This window comes from Pelodiscus sinensis, chromosome 6 (assembly GCF_052426305.1).
Source record: "Pelodiscus sinensis isolate ZL-2025 chromosome 6, ASM5242630v1, whole genome shotgun sequence".
Taxonomy (NCBI): Eukaryota; Metazoa; Chordata; order Testudines; family Trionychidae; genus Pelodiscus; species Pelodiscus sinensis.
Window position 1 is genome coordinate 52,861,768 of NC_143057.1, and position 21,670 is coordinate 52,883,437.

The following is a 21,670-nucleotide window of genomic DNA, read 5'->3' on the forward strand; positions in this document are numbered from 1 at the left end:
CAAACTAAGATCAAGCATTCACTACAGAATTCCACATTAGTTTTGAGAGTTACAAAGCTTCAGCTCTTTATAGGAGTCCTCCAATCATTAATGAAGGTGGCATTAATGTAATTGATAATATATTACATTAACAAAAACAAGAACTCCACAGTAAAAACATCTGCTTACCCCAATAGCATAGACTTTGTTTTGGAGAACTCTCCCTTAGCAACTGGGATTAGCCATCTGACATACAGGATAATAGAAGGGCTTGTTGTTACCTCATGACTCAGAGATTACACCCAGGTGTTGCATCTGTATAACACAAGGTTGCAGAATAATTTTTGCAGGGGATGGCACTTCAAGATAGGGATGTAATAGTATAGTTCATTAACCGATAAACAAAAGCTTATCGGTTAATGCTGTAGACTACACACATTCTCCACACCCCCACCTCCGCCAATAAATTTTTAAGCAGGCTGGCCAGCAGCCCAACTTAGTCCCGGCTTGCACTGAGTCTGGGACCTACTCCCATTTTGGATCTGCATTTAAAATGTATTAGGAGCCAGGTGAGCAGGCAGCCTGGCTCAGTTCCAGCTCATGCTGGATCCCCCTCTCCATCAGAGGTAGCCGCGTGGGATGATGGGGAGCTGGTTTTTAAGCTGTCTTTCTTCACGGACCAGTTCCCACCTGGCATCCTGAGCTGCTGCCTCTGATACAGAGGCAGCAGTGCGAGGTGGTAGGGGGCTCCTTGGGAGTGGGGCCGGAGCACACTGGGTGCTGACCCGCCCCCGGGGACTAGAATAGTCAACTAACTGATCATTCATGAGGTTAATAGACTATTTAGTTAACTGATATTTAACATCCCTACTTCAAGAATTTTGGTAAGTGGTCATGGTCTACACTTTGCTATTAATGAAGGGTGTGTGGGTTTGGGACAGAGTTTGTGCAGGTGAGAGCTGCAGGGAGGGATTGGAGTGCAGGAGGAGATGCGGTATCTGGGAGGGAATTTGGGTGCAAGATGGAATGTGAGGTCTGGGAGGGGGCTTCAATGCAGTGGGAATTCTGACCTGGCCAGGGATGTAGGAGAGGGGCAGTATCTGGGAGCGAGTTGGGGTCCAGGAGGAGATTCTGACCAGGGGGAGGAAGTTGTGGTGTGGAAGGGAGTGTGAGGTGCAGGCTCTGGCCACGAGGTGCTTACTGCAGGCAGCTCCCATTCACTGGTACAGGGAGGTCTTTTAGGCACATGCAGTGGTGTCCCCGTGCCACTCAAAGCTGCTAGCTGGTACTGGGAAATGTTTCTTTCCATGCTACTTACAGGGAAGGGAGCAGTGGCTCTCTGTATGCCCACAAGCATTGCCCCAGCAGTTTCTATGGGATGTTTTTTACCAGTGGGAGCTGTGAGGATGGTGCTGCAGGTGGAGGCAATACGCAGAGAACCACTATCTCCCACCTTCCAAGGAGAGTCCATGGACACGCTTGCCAGTAACCTTCAGCTGGGGCACTTCTGAGAGTGGTGTGGCTAGGGCCGCAGCAGGCAGACAGACTTGCCTAGTGCTCTGCAGGTCCGTGCGACATGTTCTTCCTGCCCCAGCCCAGAGGATCACGGCAAACTGGAAGAAAATGTATGGCAGACCAGATCCAGCCTGTGGGCCATATTTTACCCACCACTGGTATAACACACCATCACCTTGGCCTTTGATAAACCACTTCTTTCCCTTTTCATGCTTAAGTTCATTCCTCCAGTTCCTTGGCCTTGATTCTCAGCTGTCTTGCCACCGGCATGACCACTTTCAGCTGTGCTAAGTAAGGTCAAAGGGGATAGAAAATATAGTAGCACAACGAAAGAACTTGGCACAGGTATAAATGATGACACACGGGCCAATCAAATCCACAACTGGTTTCATCATCAAGGATACCAAAGCACCTTTTGCACTTGATGCTGAAATACAGTTCTGCCCTATTTGTAATAATTCAACCACCAATCAGGGTTGCTGAGAGTGGAAGTAATTTCTTTTTATTCTGTGCAAGGCCAAGGAGAATTTATAAAGTTTATACAACCCCTTAAAGAAAATTATTGAAAGGGCACCATTGAAGTGCTAACTTGTCCCTTTCCATAATATAGGCAAATTTCACAGCACCTGAGTTTTTCCCTACCAATTTTGGTGATAAAATAATATTACTATACAGTACATTTCATCAATAGATCTCAAAGTGTTTCGCAAAGACGAAGTATTATTACCTCTATTTTATAAATGGCATAGAGAAGTACAGTAGACTTCCGATAATCCGGAACCTATGGGACCTAGGTGGTGCCGGATTATCAAATATGCCGGACTATCAGGAGGTACTATAAGCTGGTTATATATACTGTATATAAAGTATTCTTAACCCTTTTTATTGTACATACTGTATACAGTATACTGTAATGTTTTAGTTTTTTTAAGCCTTTTTTACCCTTTTTGCTCAGTTCACCTGCTGCCGCTATTACCTTGTGATTCATTTTTTGCCAAAGCTCACTCACTAGGCTCTTGCCATTTTGATGCCGGACTATCAGGAGTGCCGGACTATTGGATGTCGGACTATTGGAGTTTTACTGTAATTGGATTTGTCCTGACTCTCAAGATAGTTAGTGGCAGAGCTTGGAATAGTCAACTAGCAATAGCTGTCCCTGAGATAACAGTATTCTCCTTTGTTTTTATGATGACATCTGCTGTGTAGGAAATCTCAGGAGCAAAATTAAACCTTTCTGATCAGGTCAGAAGATGGCTTGTCTCTGCCTTATTCATTCAAATTGAGGGTGGAGAGTTTTATTGTTAACTATATATGGTATTTTTTAAAATACTTTTTCTTTTATTGTGAATGCTAACAAATATATAATATTATTTATATGGATTACAAATGAAATTATTTGTTAGACTATATATATATATTTATATATATATATATTCAGGCCTGCATGTAAAGGCCTATACTTTAAAAATGTAGATATATTATTATCGCTTAGCTAGTTACAGGGGTATAAAAACAAATCAAAATTACAGTTTGCCTGCGTATTGGCTTTCTCTCACTGTGACAGTCTGAGGCCTTGTCCTTTGGTTAAGCAGCAGGGGCAGCCATAAGTCAGGAAGCGTACTGTCACAATCTCATATTCTAAACCACTCACACTGAAATAAGATTGGGCTGTTAGAAAGATGAGTCTGTCTCAGTAGTGCTTATCGTCATGACATAAAGATAAAAATCTTAGAATATTTAAAGAAAAATTGGCATGATAGCTTTCTGTCTGGCAAGAACCCATTGATCAATAGATGTAGTTGTGAAATCCTCGTTTCTTTATTGTTTTGTCTTAATGGTATCCACTTGTCTATTGTTTATCTGCATGGTTTCTGTCTGGTTCTTTATTTCTGTCTGCTGTTTAATTAATCTTGCAAGGTGTAAATCAATTAAGGTGGTGGGATATAATTGGTTTGATAATCATGTTACAATACATTAGGATTGGTTAGTTAAATTTCAGTAAAATGATGATTAAGGTATAGCTAAAAATATTATTATATATATTAAACAGGAAGCAAGTTGGGGAAAATAAATAAAAAAATTGGGATAATTCTTACTGGAAGCTAAACCCAAGAAACATCAACTTGTCTGCACTTTTGGTCTTCTGGTACTGTGGCTCTCTTCTTATGCTAGAAGAACCAGGGAGTGGGAGGGTGAAGGGATGAGCCCTCTCATATTCTTTTCCTGTAGATAACTTGTATTGAGGAGATGGGGGCTTCACAACAGTCAACCAGATTGATTTTTATGTTAGGAAATCTATCTAGTCTCAGCAGAGTTAGACAGGTGTGTAGAGTTTGGAGTCTAAACGTATCTTTATTTTTTCCCAAATATATTAGTTACTGTGCTAGGCAACATAGAACAAGACAGTCCCTGCTCTGAAGAACTTGCAATATAAATATATGACTGGTATTTTTGCTGACTCTAATTTCACATCAGAGAGCACTCATGCCATTGTGCTAAACAATACACTTAGATACAAAGACTTTTTTTTTTGCCAAGGGAGGAGCGGGGAACAAAACCCAGCAACTAAAACAAACATCTGCAGCAACATTGGCAGCTAAATCATTTTTGTTTTCATTAAAAAAGAAAAAATACACAGCAAAGATGTTTTAAAAACATACATTAGTGATCAAGCTTGTATTTTAGACTTCGTGTCTCTAAAGCCTTGTATTTGTGGATGTTTCTTTGAGAAATTTTATTGCTGGCATAAGAATAGGCAACTTCAGTGGAATTAGTGGATTGACAGATATGATCACCAGCAATTAATTTGATGCAGTTAAGTTCCTTTCTGAGGGATGAAATCAGAGGTACTTTTGACTATTGCTTTTTAAAATGTAATTTTAACGTTACAGTTCTCATTGACTTCAAAGGGAGTTACCTTTGCAGAAACGATCCACCATGTTTTAGGTGTGCTTTCCTTTAGAACAGTGGTTCTCAATGTTTGGCCCCGCTCAATTTGGTCCTTTCCATGGACCACCGGCCAACCACTCATGATGGCAAAATGGATGCAAGAGGGGGTAGGCAGGAAGGGTGCAGGACCAGGCTGAGGGTGGGAGAGTCTAGCCGGGAGAGAGGGTGCAGGAGTGGGTTGGGGGTATGAGGTATTTGCTGGAGGGGAATGTGGGGGACGCTCACCTGGCTTTGCACCCCTGACCGCTTCTTCCCCCTCCCCCATGAGGTGGATCCAGCCCATGAGGCTCAGGGCTCTCTTCCCTCCCACACACTGGACCAGAATGCCAGCATAGGGTTCCCACTGAGGGAGAAGGGAGTTGGCCATGGCCAACTTGCAAAATGGTTGCATACCACTAATGATACATGGATTACACTTTGAGAACCATTGCTCTAGAATCTTTGGGTATGGCTACACTGCATTCCTTTTTCGAGAGAGGGATGCAAATGCAGCTGAGCGAAATTGCAAATGAAGCTCATTTTATAAGGAGTAACGGTAATTTTGAAAGAAGGGTTTTCTTTCGAAATAACCGCATCATACAGCGTTTCTTTTTTAGAAATAGGGTATTTCGAAATAGCACCCGCATGTGATTATGCTAATGATACGTGGGAAATTCAAATCTGTGCTTCATTTGCAATTGGCTCAGCTGCATTTGCATGCCTCTCTTGAAAGAGGAATGCAGTGTAGACATACCCTTTGGCTATGTCTACACTGGCGCGATCTTGCGCCAGAGCTATGCAAATGAGGCTAAACATGGAATATCGCCGAGCCTCATTTGCATATATGATGAGCCACCATTTTTGTGGAAGAGGCTCTTGCACAAGAAGGAGCTGTTTACACTGCCCCTTCTTGGCAAGAAAAACCCTCTTGCGCAATGCCGCTACGCTGATTATTTTCAGGAATAACAGCATTGTGCAAGAGGGTTTTTTTGCGCAAGAAGGGGCTGTGTAGACAGCTCCTTCTTGCATGAGAGCCTCTTCTGCAAAAATGGTGGCTCATTATATATGCAAATGAGTCTCGGCGATATTCCACACTTAGCCTCATTTGCATAGCTCTGGCACAAGATCGCACCAATGTAGACTTAGCCTTTGAGAATAGACTTTTGCATTGTGACTTTTCTGTCCAGGCAAACTGATTATGTCTTAAATGGATAATTGTTCTCTTATAATCAAAATTAAACATTTCATGTATCAGTTTAGTGATTCATTTTCTGTCTGACATTTGACAGAGTAGAATGTTAGCAAATAAAGATTAATGCTCTATTCATGCAATTGTTTCTCTTCTCTTCTGACCCTCATGCTAGCTTCTGATGTATCAGGTTGCTTTCACTACACATTTGAACTTTGAAAATGAATAGGTTTCGTTACAAGCATGAATTTGTTAGTCTTCATAACACTCCTGTGAGTGGTTATTCCTGTTGGCCATACCTAGAAATGCTAAGTGACTTGTGTGTCACAAAGAGACATATGTGACCATAGTTGTTCCCAGATCAGTTCCTCTGGAGAACATTTATAGGAGTAATCCTACTTTGAAATGTAACATTTAACCCAATAACTTCTCCGTTAGTTAACAGACATGATTCCCTCTGTGTATTTAGTCATCTCTCCAAAACAAGTTTGTATTGCTTTATTACTTTTCATGCTGCAAAACCATGCAAAAATGAAATAAGCTGGATTCTCTTCTTTATTGTGCATTATGCAAAGAGCTGTTTACTAGAGGCCAATTAGCTTGCAAGCAAGGGAATGGCACAGATGTAACTTTAGGGTATAATTTGACTAGCAGAAGCTTTATTGCATGTGATGATGCAATAAAGGGGGGGCAAACTCTGAGGCCAAGCTGAGTTAAAATAAAAATATTCACTTTTTTTAAACTGCAAGACTGGATACTGAGACAATAAACCTCAGGGTAGCATTTGCACAGTTGCATTTCAGAGCAGAACTGCATTTCCAAGCTTTTTTTGGGGTGCACAGGTGTAAGAGATCAGTCCCTTTAAAACAATTGAGGAGCCCCCCCCCCCCCTTCCTTGCTCTGCCTTGTGTATTTGTTTTGTTTCTTGGATTATACAGAATAGCTTCAAGGCCTTGTCTGTCTTGCTTTCCCTTACACATCTTTGCAACTAAACCCTAAACCAAACCAGCCCCTGGAAGGCTACAGAATGGATGTGTGCAAATAATCCATTGATCTATTTACATGCCCGGGCTGTTTAGCGCTTGCTCGGCGGAGATGGAGATGGAGAGGCAGAGGCAGGGCTTTGGTTTTCTGCCCCCCCCCGGGCTTTGACCTGGCGCTCTGACTGGCGGCTTCTCTCGAATGCGCCTCCGCGCTCTGGCCACCAGGGGTCCCAGCCACGCGCCGCCTCCCAGACGCCCTTTGTCCTGCTGCTTCCCCCGCGCGCCCACCTCCCCATCCAGCTCGGAGCCCGGGGCTGGAGCCGGGGGAGGCAGGCGGCCGACGCTGCCGACTTGAATGAGGGGCCGGCCAGTCAGGAAGCGTGGCCACGCCCCCCCCGCCCCCCTCCCCTGCCTCGCCGGCCGGGCTGCTCCAGCCCCCGCTGCCGTTCCACCTCGCTCGCTTAGCAGGTCAATGAATTGCTAGAGGCTGGAGGCTGAGGCGCTGGAGGAGTCCGGTTCCCGAGCCGTGTCCTTCAGCCCTCGGAGCCCTGCCTCGCAGCCATGCGCCTCTGCACTTTCCCTGCCGCCCCAGCCAGGAACGCCGCCGCCGCCTGAGAAGTTGGAAAAGCCAGGAGGACTAATAGGGGCGTGTAAAGCAACCCGGTGCTACAGAAGGAGGGTGAGTGTCTGCGTGCGGCGAGCTCCGCTCCCACCCGGGCTCTCTCGGAGTGTCTGCGTCTGTCTGTCTGTCTGTAGCATCAGCAGTTTCCATCATAAATCCCCAGAGGATGAGGGACCTCGCCCCTGCCAAAGGAGGCGGGGGGGGGGGGGGGGCACGGAAACTTGGTGGGCAGTGGCAATGCCAGCCGCGGAGTGGTTAAAATGATAATACTTGAAAAGGGTTGTTGGGGGGTCTCTGTCTTTGAACAGTCCATCTCTAAACCAACAATTAGCTGTTTGTTTTCTTAGCTGCCCCTTTGCCCACGGGTAACTCAAACGTAGGTGGTTCATGTTTCGTGTCTGTAATGATGTCCGAATCTCCGAGGTAATTGCTAGGTTTACAGTCTATGACTTGCAGTTAAAACAACAAAAACAGTCAAGGAAACAATTTAAACAAACAATTGTGGAGCAGATATATGTTAGAGGCACACACTGAATCATATGCTGTGAAGAAGTGGCTTGTGCCCACAAAAGCTCATGATACTGTCTACATTTTTTTCGTTAGTCTCTAAGGTGCTGCAGAACTATTAGTCTGTAATTGAAAAAACAACAAACAGGGCTACTCCTTTGACATATTTAAGCTGTTGAAATGTATAAATAAAACTTAATCTATGGCAACATTTGAAGTTTTAATACTTGAGCATTTTAACACAAATTAGGGATGCCTCATGAGACTAAACCTTAACTCATACTTGCATATTTTTCTCCCTCTAGTTCAGGGAGAAGTACAAATGCAGTTTGTGTATAGAAAAAATATGGCTACAATAGACACACCATGGACTTTAGTTTATTTTTTTGTGGGTCTACAGTGTTTCTGAGCTCATAACATCCTATGTGATATATATGCACAGTGGTTGAATTTTAGAATTCTTGTGTAGTTTTTTGTTTACAAGAAGTTTCACTATCCTTTTAAATAGGAGATCATTATATGTATATATGTCTCTGCATGAGCATTCATTGTGTGTTCATCCCACATTCACTTCTCAGGAGCAGCATATAATAAGAATGTGGGTTTTTTTCTATTAATGTGATAGAAAACTAAATCTTGAATTAGCCTTGGACAGTGGGAAGGGGAGAGGCAGACTAGCGATATATATTCTGTTTCTGTATTCATCTCTGTGTATGTGCATCTCTGAGTCGGTTTGTTGTCCATGAACTTTATGAGCATTCAGTTAAGTACTATTCAGTGTAGATTCCAGTTGGTCGTTTACAGCCCAGCAGCTAGCCAGCCAACCCACCTGTTAAAATACAGCATGCACAGTCCAGTCAAAGCACTTGGGAAAGCAACAAAACAGTAAAAAATATCATGTTATCTTAACACAAAGCATGTGTATTAACTTGTGCCTTGATGTAGCATGATAGAAAATGAAGTCTTTGAGTATAAGCCAAATTGCTATTTATAAGAGGTTTAGTTAAGTGGCTGGTCTGTTGGGGAGATTTTTGAATGGAGGATTGAGTTCACATAAATATAATTGGACATCCTAGTAAAAAAAAGTAATGTATAAGAACGTTGTATCTATATCCAAAAGGATTTGTTTTTTCATAATATACTGATGGGTCATTTTAACTTTTATTACAAGACTAATGCAACAGAAATAAACAGGGTTGTTAAAATGACTGTTTCGGCCATATAGTTAAGGTTTCTTCACACACTTATATCATAAAAATACTTTTCCTATCCTGAGTCTCAGAGTAGGAATGCTAAGTCCTATGACTTTTTATAATATTTTTAAATTAGTTTGATTTCAGTGTCAACAAGTTTTAAATATTAGTTTAGCATTCTTTTGCACTCACTTATAAAAATTGTTTGGACATTTTAAAGAAGTTTGGGGGAAATAATTTGGCAAGCTGTAAATACCTGGAGAAATCTAACCACTTCAAAAATCACTAAGTCATATGAAGAAAGAGCTAAGTATGAGAAATGCAGTTATAACTTTTTTCACAAGGATATTTAAGGCCTCAACAATGCCCTTTGAAATAAGACAAAACACTCCCACTCGCATCAGACTGGCATGGATAAATTCCTGCACTTGTACTTATTCCCCCTGATTTCATTGGGGCTTTGTGTGGATGCAAGGGGTCTGACTGCACTGAGCTTGTTGCAGGATCAGGGCCTACATAATCTCAATGTGCTTGCACTATACACAGGACAGTGTCTGAGATGCCGTTACATCTCAGTTGGATATCTTAAATAGGTAATATAATTACATTACTTGTGGTTTGGTGTTCAAGGAATACAGTAGTCCATTACAGTCGGTCACATATCAAGTAATCCACTTGTAACTACTCATTTCATGTAAGGGGCTATATTTTAGCAAAAGTCAAAATAATATGGATGGATGATAAAAGTCTTTAAACTTCCAAGTGATGTACTTCTCTGACCTCAAGGAAATAATTTGGAGCTAATTTAGGAAATATCAATTTTAACTCCAAAGGGCCCAGTTCTACAATATATGGATTTTTAAGACCAGAGAGACCATGGTTGTCATCTAGTCTGACCTCCTGCAAAATTGAGGCCACAGAGTTTCACCCAGTAAATTCTGCATTGGACTCATAACTTCTGTTTAAGGAGTGCCCTCCCTTCCCTTACATGTCAGTGGCAATTAAAGGTGTTCAGAATCACACAGCTCTCTTTTGCAGGTTGGAGCACTAAATGAATATTAAAAATCCACTTCTTCACAGATGTCATTTAAATAAGAGCTGTTCTGGTGGTCATAATTGTGCGTGTAACACCCATTAACGTACATGAAGACAATCACACTTTTTGTGGGATGCACGCTTGTGAGAGCCTCACGCTTCTACCTCAGGAATGAGGACAGAAGCCAGGGACTCCCAATAAGGTACAGAGTGGTTCCTGGAAGTGAGGTAGTAGTACCCCGCTCTACAATGGCATCCAGCTGCTCGCCAGAGGCGATCCTGGCAATTACAGGTTAGGAAATCTAACTTCAGTACTGGGCAAACTGCTATAGTTTCAACCAAAGAACAGAATTCTCAGGCTCATAGATTAACATGATTCATTGAGGGAAGATTCAACATGGATTTTTGTAAAGGAAAATCATGCCTCAATCTGCTAGAACTTTGGAGGGCAAGGGGCTGGCAAGCTTGTGGACCAGGGGGATCCAGTGGATATAGTGTACTTAGAGTCCCTCATCAAAGACTCTTTTAAGTAAGCCGTCATGGGGATAAGAGAGCAGGTCCTCTTGGTAACTGGCTAAAAGATAGTAAATAATGGGTAGAAATAAATGGTCAGTTTTCAGAATGGAGATAGATAACTAGTGCTTTCCCTTTGGGCTTTGTACTGGGACCAATCCTATTCAACATATTCATAAATGATCTGCAGAAAGTGAAGTGGCAAAATTTGCAAATGATCTAAAATTGCTCAAGATAGTTGAGTCCACAGCAGACTGCAAAGAGCTTCAAAAGGATCTCACAAAATTGGGTGACTGGGCAACAAAATAGCAGATGAAAGTCACTGTTGATAAATGTAAAGTAATGCATATTGGAAAACATTCCAATTATACATACAAAATGATAGGGTCTAAATTAGCTGTTACCACTCGAGAGATCTTGGAGTCATTATGGATAGTTCTCTGAAAACATTCACTCAGTGTGCAGTGGCAGTCAAAGCAAGCAGAAGGTTAGGAATCATTAAGAAAGGGTACATAATAAGACAGAAAAATCTTTTTTCTTCTATATAAATCCATCTTGAATAGTGTATGCAGCTGTGGTCGCCTCATCTTCAGATCTACTGGAATGGGAAAAGATTCAGAAAAGGAGGAAAACAAATGATTAAGTGTATGGAATGGCTGATTGTGCTCTCACATGTGTAAAACTAGTGAAAGTCTATGGACTTCAGTGGAGTTACTCCTGATCTACCTCAGGAGGTAAGAGAATCAGGATCCTTGTATTTCATGGTTTCTCCCATAGATATTGTCACAGCCCCAGCCATCAGCTGGGAAAAGAAAGATGGGGCAGTAAAATACAGTTGTACCTCAAGGCAAACATTTTCAAAAGTGGCCTCTGCTTCTGGGTGCCCAACCCCAGACTCCTGGTAAAGTCAGTGGTGTGTAATTTGTGGATTATCTGCACCTTTGAAAATTAGGCCCAACTCTGGCCAAAGTCCCCAATTTTACAAGCTGCTTCACAAGGGCAGACCCCTGCATTCACAGTGATCCAGTTTCAGGTAGAGGGTCAAAGAGCCCAAAGCTCTGAGAGCCTTCAACTGTAAATGAAAATTGAGAACCTTCAACGCCATACAATATCAACTTATAAAAGTGAAAGTGGTTTTGGTTTTTTTTGGTTCATACTCACTCACTTTATTGTATTTAAAAAGTGGTGAGTGAGAGTTATTGGTTTAGACCCAGTCTTCAGTTGCTATTCTTCAGAATTTTAAATAGGAACTAGCCAGGTCAGAATTGAAACTTTCTACAAAATCCATTTTGGCAGAACATTTTCTTTGGAAAATTTGAACAAAACATTTTGTTTCAAGTTGACCCAAATTAAAATATTTGGGTTTTAGTTGACATTAATCTCTGTGCCTGCCTGAGATGCAATGGTACTTCATAGGTAGTGTAGTTCTGCATTCCTCCTGATCTCTCCTCCATCTCTTTCTCTCCAGGGAAGTCCCATGATGCACCATGGTCTCTTCCTGTTGCTGAGCTATCCTAATACATTATGGGGGATTTAGTCCTGTCCAGCTCCTGAGCATATGAGGACAATGAAGGCACAAGGGATTTGCAACTACAAATCTCTCAAGGCTATAACAGATACAGCAATTAAAGTAGATCTGAAATTAAAGGTATTGTTTCAAGTTAAGGATGTCAGTGTGTAGATGACTACATGATTAACTGATAAGCCCAGGCTTATTGATTAATCCTGTCAACTACATGTTTCCCACATCCCCTTGCTGTCTTTGTATCAGAGGCAGCAAGGAGGGGGAGGTGGCAGATGGTGTCTTCCCCCCCCCCCCCCCACACTCCTGCACTGCTGCCTCTGATAGAGAGACAGCAGCATGGAGGATGAGGGGTCAGGTGGGAGCTGATATGTGCGGTGAACAGGCTTTTAAGCCAGTTCTCTGTGTGTGCTGGCTCTATGGACCTGCCTGTTCCCCCCCCCCCCCCTTCCTGCCTCCCCAACCTCTGTAGAAGGCAGCAGGAGCTGGTACTGGGGGGAGCCAGCTTAAGAGGTCCTCCAGCCACCTCTTTCCCCCCTCCCCTGCTGCCTTTGATAGAGGCAGTAGCGTGAGGGACAGGGCAGAGGAGGCTGCCATGAAGCAGCGTCTGTCAGTGGCAGAACCGGGCTCACTGTAGATGGAGGCTGCTTTGCAGCAGCAGCCCTTGTCCGTGGGGGGTCTGAGCTGCCTGCAGACTGCGGCTACTTTGGCATCCCACACAGCAGACTCTCCCTGCAGGGATCTCGCGTCCCCCATGGACAGGGGCTGCTGCCACTTTGCACCACTACTCTGTATCAGGGCTTATTGTATCAGCAGCAGGACAAGGTGGCAGTCAGGAGTTGGTCTAAGCGGGGAGCTGGTTTTTAAACTGGTTCCACTCATGGACCGGCTCCCGCCTGCTGTCCCATGCTGCTGCCTCTGATATATTCAGTTACATACTATCTAACATCCCTATTTCAAGTCTACACACAACTGACATGTTTCACTTTGAAACTGTCAAAACATTTAGTTGTAATGAAAACTGTTGAAGTGGAATGTTTTGACATTTGTTTGTTGATTTTTTTTTAACTTACATTCAATCCAAAATTTTAATATCAAGAAAATGAGAATGTCCTGTGAAATGGAATTTTCAGTTTTTGATCAGCTTTAGGATTAACCTTTCAGAACTGGGGGAAAAAATGGTCAAGTCCTTGTTCAAAGAACAAGGCCTTTTAAAAATACATACTTAACAAGCCAATCACTATAGTTTCATACTAAATGCCTTCCCTCTTAGTCATTTGTTCTGATTAATTCAGTTGGACTACTCATATACTTAGTTAAGCATGTGCTTAAGTTCTGTGCTGGCTTGAGGCCTTAATCTTCGATGTTGTAGTAGAAAGGGAGATTGGATGAGTTCTAGAAGTGAAAAAAAATCATTGTTCCACAGTCAATAAATAGATGAAATTATGTAATTTATAACTAATAATTAACCATGATTTAGACTTTAGAGTGCCCTGTATGAAGCCTCTAACCCCTTTTTCACCATCTATTACTTTACACTTATATGCATTTAAGCTCAGTAAGAAAAGCAAAGAGGAATCATGGGCAGTGTTCCCTCTAAGGTGCCAGCCTGTGTGGGTGAGCACCAAGAATTTGAGGCCTGCCCACCTCCTCAGCAGAGTCATACAGTATCTGGTCAGCAGTTCTGGGGCAGGGCTGCGTGGTGGGTGGCTATCCTGCCCCAGGAGCAGCAGGGCAGCCATTATGTGGCCCTGGCTCTAGCTTCAACCCTTCCCCAGGGCTGGAGCTGTGAGCTGCATGGCGGGGAGCAGCTCCTCCAGTGGCCCCAGCCAGGGCCAGAGGCAGAGCTGCATCGTGGGCAGCTGGCAACTGCTCTTCTGGCGATGCTGGCGAGGTCCAGAGCTGGAGCTGTGTGGTGGTGATAGCAACAGCTCTGCTGGCCAGGGCCTGGGCCTGAATCATCTCATGGTGGACAGCGGTGGTGGCAGCTCTGGCAGCTGGGGCTCAGGCCTGAGCAATCCCATGGTGAGTGGTGGCAGCTCTGTCAGCCAGGGCCGAGGCCTAAACCTCTGCAGGCTGAGGGGGGGGTGGGGTGGCGGCACCTCCGGCTGCCAGGGCCAGAGCAGCTGTGTGTGGGGGTATCTGGGGCTGGGGCAAGAGCAGCCATGTGGGGGAGGTAGCTGGGGCCGGGGCTGCTTGACGGGAAGCTGGGGCCTGTGTCGGAGCCACAGGGTAGTCGACAGCCCTGTGGCAGGACCGGCCTTAGCGCTGGGCAAACTGGGCCCATTCCCAGAGGATGAGGGGCAACTGGGCACGGGTATTGCTGGGCAAAGTGGGTGAAGGGTACTGGGAAGGGGGCATCATGGCAGGACATGCTAGAAGCACAGGGTGTGGGTTGGGGGCACAGCTGGGAGGAAAGTGTAGGGGTTGAGATGAAGGGGGCACTGTGTAGACGTTAAGGGCAAATGGGGCACAATGAAGGGTTAGTGGTAAAGGACGCACAGGATGGGGGTGCAGGGATTGGTGAGTCTAGGAATGGTGGGAGCAAGGCTGCGTGGGAGTGAGATTGGGTACCAAACTGGTTGGTTTTCAGGGTGGTTGGGTGCATGGTCATGCACCTTATTAATTGTCTTGTTTTAGTATTTTTTTTCTTGCATAACAATTTAAATGTTGTGTGTGTGTGTGTGTGTGTGTGTATAACTGCTGAGTGCCACAGTGACACACATCCAAACAAGCGCACATGACACCAATATTGGTGCACAAGTCAAAACTCACTGTGCTCACGGACGGAGGGAATGCTGATCGTGGGTGCTAGTCTATAGGAAAAGTGCAGCAGATGGAAAATTTTAATACAAAGAAAGTGAGAAGTAACTAATGAAATGTCAGATGAGGTAATGAGATGCATGTGGGTGTGTGCAAGGCTGCAAGTCATTGGTATGTGTTCTATTTCATATTGTGTATACATATGTATATTTTTCTTCAGTATTCTGTGTGTTCTGGGGCAATCTAGCTGTGTGATGTCTAAGAAGCAGCAGCAGAATTACATCCTGCCAACTTTCAGAATTAAGGGAAAACTTGCTCTCAAGGGTAGCAATCTGCATCTGTGTTCCTGGGCTGTACTCTAACATTCTTTTTCCTGTCTCATCATTTTTTGTATCTCTTTTTAAAATACATATGTTTTATGAACTGTCACAATTTTTAGAGTAATATATTGTCAGACTATCATTGCTCTAATGATGTACCTATTGCTTATTATTCACATACAGGCAGTCCCTGGGTTACGTACAAGATAGGGACTGCAGGTTTGTTCTTAAGTTGAATCTGTATGTAAGTCGGAACTGGCGTCAGCCACTGCTGAAACTGATCAGTTTCAACCGCGGCTGAATCTGGACGCCAGTTCTGACTTACATACAGATTCAACTTAAGAAACCCAGGCGTCCCCAAGTCAGCTGCTGCTGAAACTGATCAGCGGCTGATTCCAGGAAGCCTGGGGCAGAGCAACTCTGCCTCGGGCTTCCTGAAGTCAGCCGCTGGTCAGTTCCAGCAGCGGCTGACTTGGGGACGCCTGGGGCAGAGCAGCTGGGGTTCTGCTGGGTTGCTACAGTAGCGTGGCTACTCAGCGCTACTGGAGCAACCCAGCAGCACCCCAGCTGCTCTGCCCCAGGCATCCTGATTCAGCCACTGCTGAAACTGACCAGCAGCGGCTGAATCAGGACGCCTGGGGCAGAGCAGCTGGGATGCTGCCGGGTTGGTCCGGAGCGGCGCTGCGGGACCAACCCGGCAGCCCCCAGCTGCTCTACCCCAGGGGTGGGCAAGAAAAGCCTGGTCTGCTGCTCCCCCCCCCCCAGCAGACCAGGGAGACGGGGGTGGCGGGACCACCCAAGTCCTCCATGGCTTTGCTCCGTCTCCCTGGTCTGCTGACCTGGGAGACGCGGAGCAAAGCCGCAGAGCACGTGGGCAGCGGGACAGTCCAGGCGCGCCGCGGCTGTCCCACTGCTGGCGTGCTCCGAGGCTTTGCTCCCCATCTCCCTGGTCTGCTGGTCGGGAGACGGGGAGCAAAGCTGCGGAGCACGCCCACAGGGGGACAGCTCAAGCGCGCCCGGGCTGTCCCGCTGTGGGCGTGCTCCAAGGCTTTGCTCCCCGTCTCCCTGCAGACCAGAGAGACGGGGAGCAGCTTTTCTCGCCCCGGAGGACGGGGGCGGTGGACCGCGGCGCATCTCGGCGTCCCGCCGCTCCCGTCCTCCGGGGCGAGAAAAGCCCCGTTCGTAACTGCGGATCCGACATAAGTCGGATCTGCGTAACTTGGGGACTGCCTGTATTGGCAAACGTAGAGTAAGGTTTAAAAAAATAGCACACAACCTTTATAATAATGTTATTATCAAAAGGGCTGGGGAAACTAGTTACATTTTTATCTAATCTTTACAAGCTACCAAGCATATTTTCAAGTACAAGTTGAACCTCTCTGGTCTGGCATTCTCTGGAACTGACTGGTTCCACGCCAGAGAATTTGCTGAAGCATTGGAGGTCCATGTTGTATTGTAGCATTACCAACCCTTCCACTGCTTACTGGAGTCTTTGAAGATATTTAGGGCAAAGTAGAGCTAAATAACAGCTCAGAACACACAAACCAGGACTGGTGGCTGTAAGCAAAATTTATGGGACCATAGGAAATTTGGCTACACCCATGATAAGTGGATATCTTGCTATCATGCTGGACCATGGATCTTGCCAGATTAGAGAGGTTTCTAATGCTGACATATAATCAAACTCTAAGATATATATCTGCTGCAAGAGAGGGAGAAGTAGTTTTATTTTAAATTCCAAACTTTGATTCCAAAGCGCATTGAAAGAAGGTGAGTAGACTTCATATTTGCCTTTATAGCACCACTTTTGGAAAAATCTGGTGTTTTGCTATTAAAAGCATTCAGCCTTTTTTCCCCCTATCAAAAAAGACATCAAATTTTCAAGAGCTCTGTTCCCATTCATGTACATACATGAAGTAGCCAGATATTTTTAATAGTGCTCCATTCTCAATGGGGAGAAAAAAACAAAAAAACAGTGAGAGGTGAAAGTGAAATAAGCAATGGGTTGAGGACAGTTTGCAAAATGAAATTCTTCTAGACATCTCTATTAAATGTAAATGGGGATCGAGGTGGTTGTGTGCTATTTTGAGTCTATTCTTTATTTCTTAATCCATTATTAGATTCTCGATTGGATTTCTGAGTTGGAAGGTTCTGCTGGTATGGGTTTTTCTTCTCTTTACCTTGTCCATTTTTTGTTTGTTCTCCATTCCCTTGGCTGTGCGGCCCATTTTCCATTTTTTTCTATATGGTTATCACTCTATTTTCGCTTCCCTCTTTTACCCACTCTCCCCCTTACTTTTCCTTTCCCTTTTTTCCTTACTCTGTTCCCTCCTATTTTCTGCTCCTAATCAATTACTTTTATTGTTCTAGCCCTCTGTTAGTTTTGTTACATCTCTCTCCCTTCACTCTTTGCTCCTTTTTTCAGTTTCCCCTTCATTCTTCTTGCCTTCTTTATCTCTTCCCAGTCCCATTGTGTATTTGCTCTTCCTTGCTGTTCTCATGCCATCTGCCGTGGCCACGTGGGTAGACCTGCCACCCTTACTAGAATGGCCTTCCTGACTCTAGCAAACCCCTCTGCTAAATTACCTGCAGTGCATACTTAATCTTGGTCTCTAGCAGCATATGAAATATTTAAAGCTAATCCAAAACTGTCAGTGTTAATGAAGAGAGAGACTCCAGCTCTGCAAGATAGACTATATCCCTTCTATTCTGCAATCATCCCCCACCTCAGGCAAAGAGATTGGTGCTGAATGGAAACCTGAAGGTCAGCACCCCAGGATCTGTCTAAGCAGTGAGAGGGAAGTGAGTTTTCGAGCGAAGGGCTTACTATCAAGAGTGTCTGATTTCCTAACTGTGGTTTATGGTTCACATAGGAAAAAGGAAGAGAATGGCCTTGACGCAGACCATATGGGACTTAATAGCTCACTGTTAGTTCCTTTGGTTGCACTTGGAAATAGGTCAGTACGCTTTTTGGAGAAGTATTTTAATATTCTTCCTATGGCCACCACTACCAAGCTGTATTCTGCAGCATCAGCATCCAAAGAGTTGTTAAAGATAGTTCCTTCTAGGGTGCACCGCGACACTCTAGTCTATAGTTACAGAATGATAAATTGTTATAGCCGGATACGCATGAGAAAAAAATTGTTGCAAACACCTTATTAGACCTAGCTGAAGTGAGGCACTTTTGTCCACCTCCTGGGAAAACAGGAGTATCTGGGGATCCCAAATCTCTCTAGGTTCATTTAGGACAAATCCCATCAGTACCGAAATTAAGTCTCTTGGCCTATGTGCTGGGCTACTGAGTTAGGGTCATCGCTCTTTACCCACAATATAATCCTTACTGATGTGAATAGCATTTTTGTGTAAAACTTGTTTCTCTTTTTTTGCACATCTGTCTTTTTTTTTTTTAATCATTTACTCCTTTCTGTACTGTGGTGCTTTGTAAGTCTGTCCTGTGTATAAATAATAGCATAAAAGGGCCAGTGAGAGCAAGCTCTGTTATGCTAGATATTGTGAAATCATCCTGAGGAAAACAGTCCATGCCCTCAGGATTTTCCAGTTAAAAAAGATAAGTGCTACATGGGGAGGAGAAAGAGACCACAGTCATTACAAATATGTAGTTGCAAAGGAGGTGTAGATAAAATACCAACAATTTCCATTTGCCCATTGACCTGGCCACCTTAAATTTGCTGATTTTTTTTTTTCTAGGTGTAATGGTGAAAATGGGACTTGGAATGAGGTATGGCTTTTTTGGGGGGAGGGGACGTGTCATATGTAACAGAGAATGGAAAAAGAAAGCAATACATTTGTGAGAAACTCAGATGCGCATTCGAAAATGGTGTAGTTCAGGATACAGCAGAACCTCAGTTCTCTTGCCGCAGGAAGATCTAGGTTGGATATTAGGAAAAACTCTTTTTACCAGGAGGGCGGTGAAGCTCTGGACTGTATTACCCAGGGAGGTGGTGGAATCTCTATCCCTAGAGATTTTTAAGTCCTGGCTTGACAAAGCCCTGGCTGGGATGATTTAGTTGGGATTGGTCCTGCTTTGGGCAGGGGGTTGGACTCGATGACCTCCTGAGGTCTTTTCCAGCCCTAGGATTCTATGAGTTAGGAACATCAGACTTACAAACTGACTGGTCAGTCACACCCCTCATGTTGAACCTGAAGTACACAAGCAGGCAGCAGTAGAGGTTTTTTAAAAAGGTAAATAGTATAGTACTATGTTAAATGGGAATGGAGGATGTTTGTAACTCGGAGGTTCTACTGTATTGTTATGACAACAGCAGACTTGGGACCTCTTTTGGTCTCTTTGACTATCTTTTTTTGCAGGGCTACAGCCACTTTGCTGTTTTGTGGTCATTTGATTTCCTAATCCTGCTGCTGTCTCTGTTGAGCAGTAGCATTCTCTATGACCATCCTCCTTATATCCTTGAGGCAAGTGAGCAGTTAGCCAACATCACCCTCTAGGACAGGAGTAGGGAACCTTTTTTGGGTTGAGGGCTGCTGACCCACTGAAAAACCAGAGCCAAAGAGTGTCCAGGCTAGTATATTTTGTGAGCCTCCCTTAGGCTATGGAGCGGGGCCAAAAATGAGGGGTTCAGTGTGGGGAGGGAGCTGCCAGGAAGCAGGCTTGGGATGTGGGGTCTGGGCAGGAAGGCTGATGAAGTAGTGGGTTGGGGTGTTGGTGGGTCTGGGAGGTGCAGGAGTGGGCTAGGGATGGAAGTGCTGGTTGGGAGGTAGGATGTAGGAGCAGAGTAGGGGTGTCATGTTGTTGGATTCGAAAGATCACTTTTGCACCCATGGGGGCAGTGTTTGCCCCAAAAGTCTGTACAGAGGGAGTCATGTGAGGTGTCACATGAAAGCTTGTGTTCTACTGATTCTGTATATGCTATTCATGTACTTGTATGATATCTGTATGTGGAGTTATAAACATGTACTCTGTAGGGATGCTGGAAAATTCTCTGTGGCTGAGCAATGGGCAAGGAATGCTCAGCCAATGGCTACGCTAATTAGGAAGGAGACAAGGAAGCTCTAGGTACAAATATACATAAGGACAAGATTTGTGATTCTACAGCTTATTGTTGTTACCCTACTGATTGTGGGGGAGAGAGAGGATTCCATGGCCATTGTGAGCAAGGGGGGGAGACACCCAGCCAGCCCTTTGTCTTTGTTAGGCCAGAGGCTTTGCATTTTGAATCTACCCAAGGGGGAAGGGCAGAACTTGCTTTGGCAAAGGAGACTTACAATTTAAATTGTAAGGGCCAAGACTTAAATGGTGTGGAGCCAAAGAGGTGGTATGAGAGAAAGTACTGACCTACCCTGAACGGGTTCTTCCGGTCCCAAGAAACCAGCCACAGGTCCCGATCAATTTACACTCTGGATCTTACCCACAAGATCACGCTGAGCCAATCCTTTAGAATCTAAAATCTAAAGGTTTATTACTAAAAGAAAGAAAAGCATGAGAGTCAGGTTGTTAAAGGATAATACATTACATGCCTCGAATCACCAAGTCTCGATACAGGCTCGTAGCAGAGATGTTATAACTGCTGGCTTAAAAGTCTTTGGTGTACATCCTATGTCAGGATGGGTCCACAGTTCTTTCTGGCTCGTGGTTCCCTGCAAGACTGCCTCTGGGATCAAGAGCTGAGCTGAACACCAAGATGGAGGATGCCACATGGCACTTGTATACCTCCCCTGGCATCTTCCTAGCCAGAATAAATCACTGCAGGTCACATGGTCCAGCGACCTATCCCCATGTCCCATGCGGGCAGCCCTTCAGCCCTTGCTGGTTTACAGGTATCAGTCACGTTCCTGAGGTGTGTATTGGCACCTAGAGCTTCATTGTCTCCTTGCTAATTCGCACAGCCATTGGCTAAGCATTCCTTGCCCATTGCTCAGCCACAGACAGAGAATTTTCCAGCATCCCTACAGAGTATATGTTTATAACTCCACATACAGCTATCATACAAGTACATGAATAGCATATACAGAATCAGTAGAACATAAGCTTTCATGTGACATCTCACATAACCTCCTTTGTACAGACTTTTGGGGCAAACACTGCCCCCATGGATGCAACAGTGATCTTTAGAATCCAATAAAGTGACAGGGAGTAAGGGTCTGGACAGGATGGTGTGCAGAAGTGGGATGGGGGTGCGAGGTAGGATGAAGGAACAGGCTGGGAATGGGAGATTTGGGTTAGAGTAGTGAGGGGTCTGGGCAAAGGTGAGGTGCTTACCTGGCTCAGCTCCCTGGTGATGCACGTGGTTCCATATCCCCACTGCTCCTAAGCACTGCCTCCTGCTGCTCCTATTGGCTGCAATTATGGCCAATTGGAGTGGAGGGGGAAAAGCTTCCAAGCAGCACCTTGTTGTGCTGCTGTTTTCCCAGCTGGGGGAAGTGGAGCAGCAGTGCACAGAGCCACTTCTTCCGCCCCCCCCCCCCCCCGCCAGGCACAGTACATGGGTCAGATCTGGACCCAGCTTGCTTGACTCTGGCGTACAAGGCACAGGTCTCCCCATTCCCCACCTCCGCAGCAGGGAACTGGTTCTAGTGCTCCAACCCTACAGGGGGAAAGACTGCAGGAGGCTGCAGGGCTGGA

At 44.8% G+C, this 21,670-nt stretch overlaps 1 protein-coding gene across 3 annotated transcripts in view; it reads left to right on the forward strand.

The window, feature by feature from the left end:
- The first annotated feature begins 6,832 nt into the window (after positions 1-6,832).
- Positions 6,833-21,670, forward strand: part of MARCHF3 (membrane associated ring-CH-type finger 3) — a 137,839-nt gene continuing 123,001 nt past the window's right edge. The window contains exon 1 of one of the 3 annotated variants that reach the window (XM_014577048.3): positions 6,833-7,273. The gene's annotated coding sequence lies outside the window, so the exon portion shown is untranslated. The remainder of the gene's footprint in view (positions 7,274-21,670) is intronic. The other 2 variants (XM_075931922.2, XM_014577047.3) reach the window with 2 other exon arrangements.